The following is a 12,801-nucleotide window of genomic DNA, read 5'->3' on the forward strand; positions in this document are numbered from 1 at the left end:
ATTAGAAGATAAACCATGATTATTTTGAATGACAAAACATGCTTAAAGTTCCAAAAAGGCAACTTCAGCTCCAATTTCCCACAGAAAGGATCTCAAGGTCTGAGAGACCTCGAGGTGAAGAATGGGATGGCTCAGCTTGCTGTTTTGCAACATTTACTTGGCTCTGCGCTGAATTGAGGATCTTTGGCTTTGTGCTTGTGGACGGATTTTCTTTCATGGTCTTCAGTTCTAAGTGCTGTTTGCAAGATCTGTTTTTTTTCTTTCTGCACATTGGATGTTTGACGGTCTTTTTGTTAATGAGTTCTTTTGGGTTTCATTGCCTTGTGCCGCCAGTAAGGAGACAAATCTCAAGGTTGCATAATGTATACATACTTTGATAATAAATGTATTTTGAACTTTGAACTTTGAGAGGTTACAGAGGAGAGTCAACTAAAAGATATTAAGGAGGATCTAGAGAAACTGGGATTACCTTCTTCAAAGTGAAATGATTAAAGGAAGTGTTGAGCTGGTATTGAAAACTGTGAAGTGTTACGGTGGGTGATAAAGAGAAATCTTTCCCCCCCAGCACAAGGGTCAATTATCAAAAGCCCTTGATTTCAAATAATAGTCCGCAAAGTCAAGAGGCTGGATTTTTCTTTACAAAATATGATTTGGTGTGAATTGGATGGTGGGAGAATATTCAAAAATAAGGCAATGGCAAAATATTTAACAGTAAAAAATATCTTCAGGTCTAAATGAAAGGGCAAAGCAATGGGAATAATTTGAATAGCCTTTCCAACAGAAACATTTAGGGCCGAATGGTCTTTTCTGCCATCTGATTATATGATAGAATGGAGGTTTATGCATATCGTTCTTCAAGAATCCAGATTAAAATGCCCAGATAGAAACAGCTGGTGACATTGCAGACCTCTGGCAGCTGTATAAATACAAGAAGCACTGTCCTGTGAATAACACTGTCACACTTCAAGGTGCTGCTTCCCATTAACTGGGAGCTGTCAAGTGACTCTGCAGAGCTGCTCTCACTCTAATGAGAGCAGGAGGCCCTGTGCTTTTTCTACAGTTTATGTACTATTAACACCTTGAGCTACAAGTTGCCACTAATTTGAAAACCAAGAAAAAGGCAATAGGCATTTCATAAAAAGCTTTGCAATAAATATACCTGCACTCTGTATTAATTACATTGAGTGCAAATGGAAAAATGCGCACACACAGAGAAAAGGTGGCGGCTAATAACCCTTTGTTCTGATAAAATGTCTATATTCTGGTAAAAAAAATTTAAGAAATCAGCCTTTATTCACGATTAAAAAAATATTTACGAGAATAGACAAGAGCAGCATGTGTACTGGTGATGCAAAAAGACTAAATAAACTTGTCAAAAAGGCTGGATCGTCCTTGGCTACAACCCCGACTCTCTTGAGTTAGTGGTAGAGAAGAGGTCACAAAGCAAACTGTTGTCCGTTATGGACAATCGGGCACATCCTCTCCATGACCTACCGAGTAAGAACTGGAGCTCCCTTTCGAACAGACTCATTCAGCTCCGCTGTCACAACGATTGTTACAGAAAATCCTTCCTACCACAAATGCAATAAGCATATACAACAGTTCATCTCTGTGCGACGGGGAGCACACATCATAGTACAATAGTCTCTGTTTTATTATTTCATACATCATTATTGCACATTGGTAAATTACTATTGTGTATATTATTATTCTGTACTTTATTATTAGCTAAGTGTGCTTTTTTAAATGTTGCTGCTGTAATGAAAGAATTTCCCACCCAGGATCAATAAAGTACTTATTATTATTATTATTATTATTATTATTATTATTATTATTATTATTAAACTGCTCCATGTCTTTCTATTCTTTACATACATGGTCAATGCTTTCCACACTGTTCCAGCATTGCTATGTTCTATTAAAATTATGAGAGGTATAGATTAGGTAGATAATTTGGTGGCATGGTAGTGTAGTGGTGAGCACAACAGTTTATGGTTCCAGTGACCGGGGTTCAAATCCCGTTGCTGCCTGTAAGGAGTTTGCATGTTCTCCCTATGAACACGTGGGTTTCCTCTGGGTGCTCTGGTTTCCTCCCACAATCCAAAGACATGCTGGTTGATTGTTGTAAATTGTCCAGTGGTTAGGCTAGGGTTAGTTCAGCGGATTGGTGAGCGGCATGTCTCGAAGAGCCAGAAAGGCCTATCCATGTTGTACCTTTAAATAAATAAATCAATCTGAGTTTTTTTTTGCCCATGGAATAGAAATGGTAGACGTATTGAAGTTTAAAGGAGATGCACAGGGTAAGAATTTTTTGCCAAGAGAGTGGAAGGGACCTGGAACCTGCTTCCAGGTTAGTAGTGGAAGAAGGTATGATAGTGGTGTTTAAGAAGCATTTAAATAGGTGCAAGAATATTCAGGGATGGCGGGACACAGATCATGTGCAGGCAGATAGGTCTTGTTTAAGTTAGCATGACGATCCATTCAGAGATCATGAGCCAAGGGGCTTGCTGTCTGCGGGGACAATATACCTTCCTGACCACTTGCTATAATGTCTTTTATTTCTGCAAAGAGAATGGAGTGAACAGTAGAACCACCATGGGGACAGGTGGCTGGATGTCCTCCTCCTGTATAAATCTCTGAACACTTATTCAGTGAGCAGTTTAGTAGCAATGGTGCTAACAGACTGCAGTAGAAGCTGTCAAGTGTAGCCATGGCACAGCTCCCTGGGCTTTTGCCTGGCCATGGGTTGGGTCAGGTATACAGACTGAGACTTTACCACCGAGTCCAAATATAGGGACTGAGGCCAACTGGCAGTAACCTGGAGTTTGATGGCTTCTGTGGTTTGCTTGTAGTTACAGGGTTTTCTTTCCCTTCTCCTGGAAGATTTCAGAGAAACACCGCGGACTATGGGTATAGGGGGATGATAAATCTGATTCTGATATGGGTCTCTATTGTGGACTGAGAGTGGGAAGGGGGCAGGAAGAGGGGAATCATGATTGGGAAAAGGGGAATGGAAAGGACTGGGAGCGGAAAGCACCAGAGAGACATTCTGTAATGATCAATAAATGAATTGTTTGGAATCAAATGATCTTGCCTGGTGTCTCAGAGCTGGTTGTCAAGTCAAGTTAAGTCAAGTTGCTTTTATTGTCATTTCGACCATAACTGCTGGTACAGTGCATAGTAAAAATGAGACAAAGTTTTTCAGGACCGTGGTGTTACATGACATAGTACAAAAACTAGACTGAACTATGTAAAAAAAAACAACACAGAGAAAGCTACACTAGACTACAGACCTTCACCTGCACCAAACCCTGCCCCTGGTTATCATTCTCTGCCATCTGACCCTCACCGATTGCAGATTTACAAGCTTGTCTTCATTGTGGTGTGTTGGTGTGACACGCAACAAATCACTGGGGTATTTAAATAGGAAATACGGTATGATAATGTTTTGAAAGATCAGGAAATAAAAGGATATGGGATACTGACTGAGAATGGAGATGAGATCTGACATGATCATGTTGAATGGTAATGCGGACTTTAGGGACAGAGTGACTGACTCCTGCTCCTAATTCGTTATGTCTTGTAAATTCCTGAGATCCCTTGCTATTTCTCTTTTCCAATTGCTCATCCCATATGGTTAAATTTGGGGTGTGTTCTGGTGAAGCATTCCATGGTACAACAGGCCTCCCTCCAAAGCCACCTCCATCTGAGCAGCTTTCAACCCTCTCATCTCGAGGTCTGCTGCCATATTCATACCTTCACCTAGTCCCTTGGCGCTTAATCAACTGTGGCCCCCGTGTTCTCTGGGGCACTGAGCCCTATCCTGTGGGCCCCTGCTCACTCTCTCCCCATGTTTCTATCTGCTCTGATTTTGCCTCCCCTTCTCATCGTCTCTGAAGTCCTAGTTGCTCCTGCTTCAGCCAACAGTGTGGGTCTCTCTTAGTATGGTGTGCAATTGTGGTTCTCCCATTACAGGAAACATGTGGTGGTTTTGGAGAGGACATCGAAGAATTTTACCAGGATACTGCTTGGAGTAGAAGGAATGAGCTTCAGGGAGAGGTTGGATAAACTTGGGGTATTTTCTCTGGAGCAAAGGGACACCTGATAGAAAAGTATAATGACAGAAGAGGTACAGATAGAATAAACAGTCAGAATGCTTGTTTGTTTGTTATCTATCTATCAATCCATCCATCTATCTACTTACTTATTGAGATACAGTGCAGAATAAGCCCTTCTGGCCCAAATCATGGCCAACTGAGCTATCAACTGGTACTTTTTTGGACTGTGGGAGGAAACTGGAGCACTTGGAGAAACCCATGTGCTCATGGGGAGAACTCCTTTCTGGCAGGGGTGGGAATTGAACCTGGGTCGTGGTACTGTAAAGCATTGTGCTAACCACTACACTACCGTCCACACTAGGGAAGGAATGACGAACACTAGAGGGGATGTATTTCAGGTGAGAGGGGGACATGTTAAAGGAGGTGTGCTAGACAGGTTTTGTACACAGAGTGTGGTAGGCACCTGGAACAGTCTACTAGGTGTAGTGTTGGAAACAAGTGTAAAACAATAAGACCATAAAACATGGAAGCAAAATTAGGCCATTCAGCCCATTGTATCTGCTCCACCATTCCAGCAAGGGTGATGCATTATCCCTCTCAATCCCATTCTCCTGCCTTCTTCCCATAACATTTGACACCCTTACTAATCAAGGACCTATCAACCTCTGCTTTAAGTATACCCAGTGACTTGGCTTCCACAGCCATCTGTGTCAATGACTTTCACAAAGTATGGAGTTTAATGAATTAAACAAGATTAGTTTAATTTGTCATTGTGCTCAGCATAAGCATTGTGGGCTGAAGGGCCTGTTCTTGTGTTGTGCTGTTCTCAGCAGCAGTGGGTCTCTGTAGAAGCTGCAGTAGGGAGGTACAGAGAGAAGCGGAAAAAAGAGTGGGGTTGAAACCTTGAAATAAGGAAGGAGGGTGAACTAGGATTTCAAAGTAAATGTATTATTAAAGACCATATATGTCACCATCTTGAGCTTCATTTCCTTGCAGGCATTTAGAGGAAAATAAAGAAATACAATAGAATTTATGGAAAAACTATAAATAACAAAGACTGACAAACAACTGATGTGCAAAAGGCAACAAATCATGCAAATAAGAATAAATAACACTGAAAACTCAGGTTGTAGAGTTGTTGAAAGTGGGTCTACAGGTTGTGGACTCAGTTCAGCATTGAGGTGAGTGAAGTTATTCACGTTGATTCAGGAACACGATCGTTGTAGGAGTTGGCTTTACTTTGGCTGAGAAATTTAAATGGTGAAGCTTCTGCTCTGCTAAGAAGATTTCCTGGTAAATTCTCAACCATTTTAGTAAAACTCCTGAATAATCTAAACCTGCAGCAAATGCGATCAGAAAGTTATCCACTCATGTCTTGGAAACTTATAACCCTTGCTAACACTAATAAATTGAGCCAGATTTCTGTCCATTTACACCAACTCCATGTAAAAGGTGCTAATAATAAAAAAGAAGTTGAAAGAGCAATCAAAAATGATTTGCAATTTGACTTAGAACAAACTTTCTTCTCCCCTTGTGTAAAAGTTTACACTTTCGCACCACGGCCTCTGTTCCCCACTCTCTAAGCTGATGGTGTCAGAAGGCTGCCTTTGATGTGGAGATGGTATGTGTAAAAGTGTTACTTTACCAGTGTGACTGGAGAATAAAAAGGGACAGATTCTGCTTTAAGTCCAGAAGGATCTTCGACTTACCTACAGGCCAGTGTCAGGGACTCTGTGGCAAACAGTTTCCATCAGGAGCCGAGGAGAACGATATCCCCAAAACAAGGAATGGATGGAATAGATATTCCTAACATGCAGTGTCAAGACTACCTGATGTTCCCAAGTGACTTTACTGGGTTCTCTGACTGGAAGCCTGTGACTTCAGAACTCAGCTGTGAGACTTTATCACACTGGAACTGCCTTTCTTCCGAATCAGATTCCAGTGGCCGGTCGGACTGGAATTCTTTCTGCTCTGAGTCTGACAGTCTCACTGACTCCACATCACACAGCCTCTCTCCAGTGTCTTCTGTCGACTCCTTCAGGTATTCTCCTCCACATTTACCTTGCCCTGCTGGTCTAGAGGTCCATGGCAACTCCTGCGCGAGCCGGAGTCTCCCTGCTCCGAGCGAGGGTCGACGGACTGCAAACCGGAGGACGAGGAAGGCCAGATCGCACTACCCGGGGAAGCAGAGGCAAAGCGCCAGCGAGAGGGAGAAGCTGAGGATGAGGGGACTGGCCAAGGCTCTCCACAATCTGCGGACCTACCTGCCCCCGTCCGTGGCGCCCGCCGCTCAGAGCCTGACCAAGCTGGAGACCCTGCGGCTGACCATCCGCTACATCGCCCACCTGACGGAACTGCTGGCGCTGAGCGAGGAGGGTCCGTCGGCGGGCAGAGACACAGAGGGCGTGAGCTGGGTGGGATGCCCGCAAGGCTGGTGTCCAGGCAGTCAGAGTTCCCCACCAGAACAGCAATGGAGCTCAGTGAAGAGTGAGGAGAGTGGGCTGGTGACTGCCTTTCATGATATCACACACAGTCAGGTATGTCAACCATTTCACCTCCTGGCTTCAGTACCCGAGGCATTAACAGTCCACTGGAGGAACTCAGCAGGTCAGGTAGCATCGAGAGGAGGTATGTCTTCCACTCATGCTGATCATCCTGCAGACTTCCTCCAGCAGACGTTTCTGTGTCCATATTCCTAAAGCCTCTTGCGTCTCAGTACTGGAGATGATCACTGACAACAAATTAAAATTCAATCTTTGCTGAATAAATAAGTCATGAGAATAGATGTCAGAGAGATGGAAGTACGGTTAAAAAGAAGCTGAGGTAAAATATGTTCACCCAGAGACAAGCATAAGTGGCTCTAGAATATGCTGCCCTAGAGGGTGCTGAAGGCAAAATATCTTCATCACCCTTAGAAGATTTGATGTGTACCTGATGATATGCAGGAAGAATGACAGAACATTAGGAACTGTAATTAGGTTGGCCAGCTCTGAAGAGAGGGCATATAGCAATAAAGGAGGGAAGCTATTTTTCAAATACTATAGACATGATGGATGGAATGGTCTCCTTTGTGTCAAGAGGTCAAAGATTTTGCTCTGCAATTCCCATGACAGATGGAAGAGAGTCTGGTTGACAAGTACTTGAGCTTTGGTGCTCAATTGCGCAGAGCAGGCCAGTCTGTTCAATAGTTTGAGCAGAATAACTGCTGTGAGAGGCGTGTGGAGGAGACTCGGTTATCAATAGCTCTCTGAGGGGAAAGAAAAGTGGAAAATAAAACCTCAGTAGAGTCCCTGCTCCTGTTTACCATCGACTGTTCTTTACCTTGGTCAAGAGAGGCCGATGTGCTGCCTTCTAGGGTTGAATATCTCACTCACTCTGAAGAGAGGGCATGAAGCAATAAAAAATAAATGAAGTTATTAAATTGTTAACATAGTAAATTGACTTAAGGTGCTTTATAAGAGTGTTTTTGAAACAAAATTTGGCACAAAAGGTGGCTAAAATATTTAAAGGATGTCTTACAAAAGAAACAGTTGGGGGGGTTTGCTGAGGGGTCTACAGACAGCATTTGCAGCTGAAAGGAAATCATTGTTGGTGAAACATTGAAACTGGGGTTGTTCATGCTTGGTGAATCACAGACAGGGCTGAGCCTGGTGGGCAGTCCAGGGACAGAGATCACAAAATGGTTGGTAATGATATTGTAGTTTTTGTAGAAGGTAAAGAAACACAGTGGTGACAGGGGAAATGTACTCCGTGTCCAAGACAATTAGAGTGCTAGGGGAATCTGGTCTATTTAGTGTTATCCTTCAGGAGGAGGAGGAGGCTAGTTAGAAGTTCTATGACTCATTGTTTTACTTTCATTTTACAGAGCTTCTTAGAGAACCTACAGCTGGACTCGTGGTTTCTGTGACAACAGCAGGCCCTCAAGACCAACCTATTCTTCAGACTATATTGTAAAAAGTTATATTAATTTATGTATTTTCCCCCATTTGTAAATAACTTGGATACTGTAAATAATTTTGATATTTTATGTATTAAACTGTATGAATTTTAAGGTAATTTTTGTGTGAAACAAAATAAAAAATGTCATTTTGCTACATGTCTAATATTCTTAATTATATTAAATTTCATGGATTTTAACAGAAGAAGTTGTGTGGCATTACGTTTATTGAGCAGTCACAATTTTCAATGAAACATCAATTGAAGTGGAAAATTGGGAGTCCAGATGGGTTGGATTTTTTTCTGATATACTAATGTTCAGAGGAGCTCAGACAACTGGTCACACACATTAAAAAACAATTCTATAATTTTTTATCATCACAGTTCTCTAATCCAGTTTTCTCATTCTTCTGAGCTTTGCTTTAATACCACTGAAAGTCAACCTTCCTGAAAAGACCTCAACTGGTGGAAACTTTTTAAAATTTCAAAAATAGTCTTTATTCATGATAACATACATATATAAAGGAATAAACTGGGCAGCATCTATAGAGGGGAATAAAACTAGTGATGTTTTGGGCTAACACGAGGAAATCTGCAGATGCTGGAAGTTCAAACAACACACACAAAATGCTGGTGGAACACAGCAGGCCAGGCAGCATCTATAGGAAGAAGCACTGTCGACGTTTCAGGCCGAGACCCTTCGTCAGAGTCCTGACAAAGTGTCTCGGCCCGAAACGTCGACAGTGCTTTTCCTCATAGATGCTGCCTGGCCTGCTGTGTTCCACCAGCATTTTGTGTGTGATGTTTTGGGTTGACACCCTTTATCAAAACTTGAAAGGAAGACAGCAAAAGCTAGAATAGAAAGAAAGGTAGTGGGGGGGGGGGGCTGCGAGAGGAAAGGAGTACAAGCTAACAGGCAATAGGTGAGACCAGGAGAGGGGGAGGGTGGGTGTGTGAGGAAAGGGAGCTGAAGTAAGAAGCTGGGAGGTGATAGGTGGAAAAGGTAAAGACTGAAAGGAAGAAATCTGCTAAGAGAGGAGAGTGGCCCATGGGAGAAAGGGAAGGGGGAGGGGAACCAAATGGAGGTGATAGACAGGTGAAGAGAAAGGCAAAGAGGGGAGCTAAAATGGGGCATGGAAAAGTATGAAGGGGAGGGAAAAAGATTACTGGAAGTTAGAGAAATCGGTGTTCGTACCAGCAGGTTGGAGGCTACCCAGATGGAATATGCATTGCTGCTCTTCCAACCTGAGAATAACCTCAATGTGGCAGTACAGGAGTCCATAGTTTGACATGTTGGAATGGGAGTGGGAAGTAGAATTAAAACTGGGGAACCTCGCCTTTCGTTGCAACTACAGTGAAGGTGCTATCCTCTTGCCCGGATGAGTATAGCTCCAAAACCAAAGAAACTCAGCACTATCTAGGATGACGCAGCCTGCTCTTTTGGTAATCCATCTAGCACCTAAACGTTTAATTGCTCTACCATTGCCAGATAATGCTTGCAGTATGTTCCATCAAGAATATTTGTTTGTTTATTTATTTATTAAGATACAGTATGGAGTAGGGTTTTCCAGCCCAGCAATCCCTGATTTAACCCTCATCTGATCTTGGGACCATTTACAATGACCAATTAACCTATCAATCTTTTGGGAAGAAACCAGAGCACAAAAAAGGAAACCTCACGCAGTCACAGGGAGAACATACAAACATTTTACAGACCGTGTTGGGAATTGAACTCGGGTCACTGGTACTGTAAAGCATTGTGCTAACCACTACACTACTGTGCCACCAATGTACTGTAGCTCCCCACCTAGATTACTCCAAACAGAAGCTCACAATTCTGCTTTGACTATAATCGGGAGAACAATGTCGGCATGTGTGTGAGAATACCACCACTTGCAAGTGAATTCTTCCTCTCTCGGTCTACTTCAATCTCCTTGCATACTATTTGTTTACAATATTTGCAAGGTACTTTCTCTGTAACACATCTCTGCATTCTTGAAAAGAAGTAGTCTCAATCTGAAATATTACCTGTCTCTTTTTCCTCACAGATGTGGCCTGACCCATTGAGTTCCTTCAGCGATTTGCACTTGGCTTCAGGTTTCAACATCTGCGGACTCTTGTGTCACTAAGACCACGTACAGCTCCCATATATCTTTTCTGCTCCAAGTAGAACTCTTTGACTTGATGGTGAATGGAGAACCTGTCAGTCCCCAGGTTGGGAGGGCTTGGAGAAGTGAAGCAGAAGGTTGTAACATCAGAACAGCAAGCTCTCATTGTTGCAGGAGTGAACTCTCTCTCTCTCTCTCAGGTGAGAAAGAACCATCTGAGATATTGAAGTGCTGGGTTATGGACTGTAATTTTTGATGGACCCTAGATCAAGGTCTCTTTGGGGACTTTTGCTATTGGTGAAGGGATGGGAGGTCGGTGCTTTAGTTGGCGCATGTGGGGCGAGGGCCAATGCTTCTGCTGCTGCTTGTGTGTGGGAGGGGCGGGGGGAGGCCTTGGGGATCTGATGTTATTCTTTCTTTGGGGTTTTAGTTTCATGGATGTCTGTGAAGTATGCAGTTGTATACTGCACACATTCCCGAAATTAAATTGAACCTTTTGTACTTGCGGTTGATTTTAGAGCAGATTTTGGGAGTACTGTGGTCAAATTGCTTACCCAGCCTCTTCACATGAAGGAAGATAATGTCAGAATCCAACACACTAAGGCTCAGCAAGGGTCTGTGCCTTCAGCAGAGGTGTTGAGAAGAAATGAGGGCAGGATAATTGGATAATTTCCAATTTAAATCCTCTTCCCACAACAGTCTTCGTGTGGTAATTCACAGTGAGGTGATGTTTACAGAAGGGGTTACATGGAGCTGAGCTGAGAGGAGGTTTGAAGTGTGAATCAGCCTCCAATATTTGCTGATTTTCTAGTCCAGTAAATTAAAGAGTTCCTTGGATATGTAAATGAAGCAAAATAATTTCATTAGCATGTGAGTGTGAGGCCTAGCCTCTCTCATCAGTCTAGCTCTTTCTGCTGTGTTAATTCCATGAAACTGTCCATCCGAAGTTAAGTGTGTGGTATCTCCCATTCAGTGTCTCACCTGCCCACTGCACAGAGGAGAGCAGACGCTGAAATGGTGCTTAATGTTGGTTATGGATACTGTGGTATCAGAAACATGAGAAAATCTGCAGATGCTGGAAATCCAACACAACACACACACAAAATGCTGGAGGAACTCAGCAGGCCAGGCAGCATCTACGGAAAAGAGTAAACAGTCAACATTTCGGACCCAGACCCTTCATCAGGACTGATGAAGAGTCTTGGCCTGAAATGTCGACTATTTACTCTTTTTCATGGATACTGCGGGTCAGTACGCTGAGCAAGTCTTCTATCAGAACACCTCATCACCAGAGCTCGCCAGCAAGCACCAAGAACTTGCTTGGCTGGCATTGAAAGTGGGGCCCTCCCAGTTAGATCCTTCCTGTACAGATGAAATATCACCCCTATGCATGCTGTTGTTGGGACAAGTCGGTGGGGAAGAGATGGTCACCCACCTCTTTGTAAACTATGGATTTGCTAAATGGGTGAGGCAAATTTATTTATTCTTTCATTGAATCTGTTATGGTTATTATTCTGAAGATTTATTGAGTATGCCCAGAATAAAATGAATCTCATGGTTGAATATGGTGACTTTGATAATCAATTTAATTTGAACTTTGAACTTTAAGATGGATGCACGGGTCCTTGTCTTGGTTCATCTCTCTGATCTGCTGTTGCTAGGGACACATGCTGAGGCAGACATCAAGTGCTGCTGGGAGGTCATAATATCAGTGAAAGGTGCTCTTTGCTCTGCATGAGACGTGATGGTCTTCCAGCTCGGTGAGATATCTATGAGGGAATGCAAGTGACTGGCACATTCCAGGCTGCAGGACTGTAGTACAGGCTGAGGGATGCACTGAAGCTCAGTGTAGCCAAAGGGAAGGACCACAGTCTGGGCTCCTTCTGCTACAGGACTTGGAGGAGCTGAGTTGGGTGGGGAAGACTCTCAAACATTGAAATGATATTTTACCCCAGAAGGCACATGAGTGGCAACAGTGCTATGGTTTTAAAAAAAATGTGAACGCTACTGAATGTGTTGATTATGGATGTAAGAAGATCTGCACTATAGTTATTCTTTGCATTTTTTAGTACGTTTAAAGTTTATTTTTGACATTTTAAAAAGGCTGTTAAGTGTTCCTGGGTGAACCCCTGAGAGAGATGTGACTCCATCAGTGGAGCTGTACTGATTGCTTTGCCATGTGTGGGTGACTGTGACCTCAGCCCAAATCTTTGCAATTTCCTCCTCTCCTCTCTGTAATCTCTTCCAACCCTCTTTGGGATCTTTCTTCCCCTCCAGTTATAGGGTCACTGGGTGATACAGTACTGAAACAGGCCATTTGGCCCACTAAATCCATGCCTTCCATCAACCACCAATTAACACTAATCCAACATGAAGCCCTTTGTTATCTTCTCTCCACATTTCCATCAACTGGGCAGCATGGTAGTGTCGTGGTCAGCATAGAGCTTTACACTGCCAGCAACCCGGGTTCAGTACCCACCACTGTTTGTAAGGAGTTTGTACGTTCTCCTTATAACTCCAGGTGCTCCAGTTTCCTCCCACAGTCCAAAGATGTATCCATTGGTAGGTTAATCGGACATTGGAAATTGTCCCCCATGTTTAGGCTAGGGTTAAATCAAAGGTTGCTGGGCGGCTTAGGTCGATAAATAAATATATACCTCTTGCCAGATTCTACCACTCACTTATACACCAGGGGCGAT

The sequence above is a fragment of the Hemitrygon akajei genome, chromosome 30, assembly GCF_048418815.1.
Source record: "Hemitrygon akajei chromosome 30, sHemAka1.3, whole genome shotgun sequence".
Classification (NCBI taxonomy): domain Eukaryota; kingdom Metazoa; phylum Chordata; class Chondrichthyes; order Myliobatiformes; family Dasyatidae; genus Hemitrygon; species Hemitrygon akajei.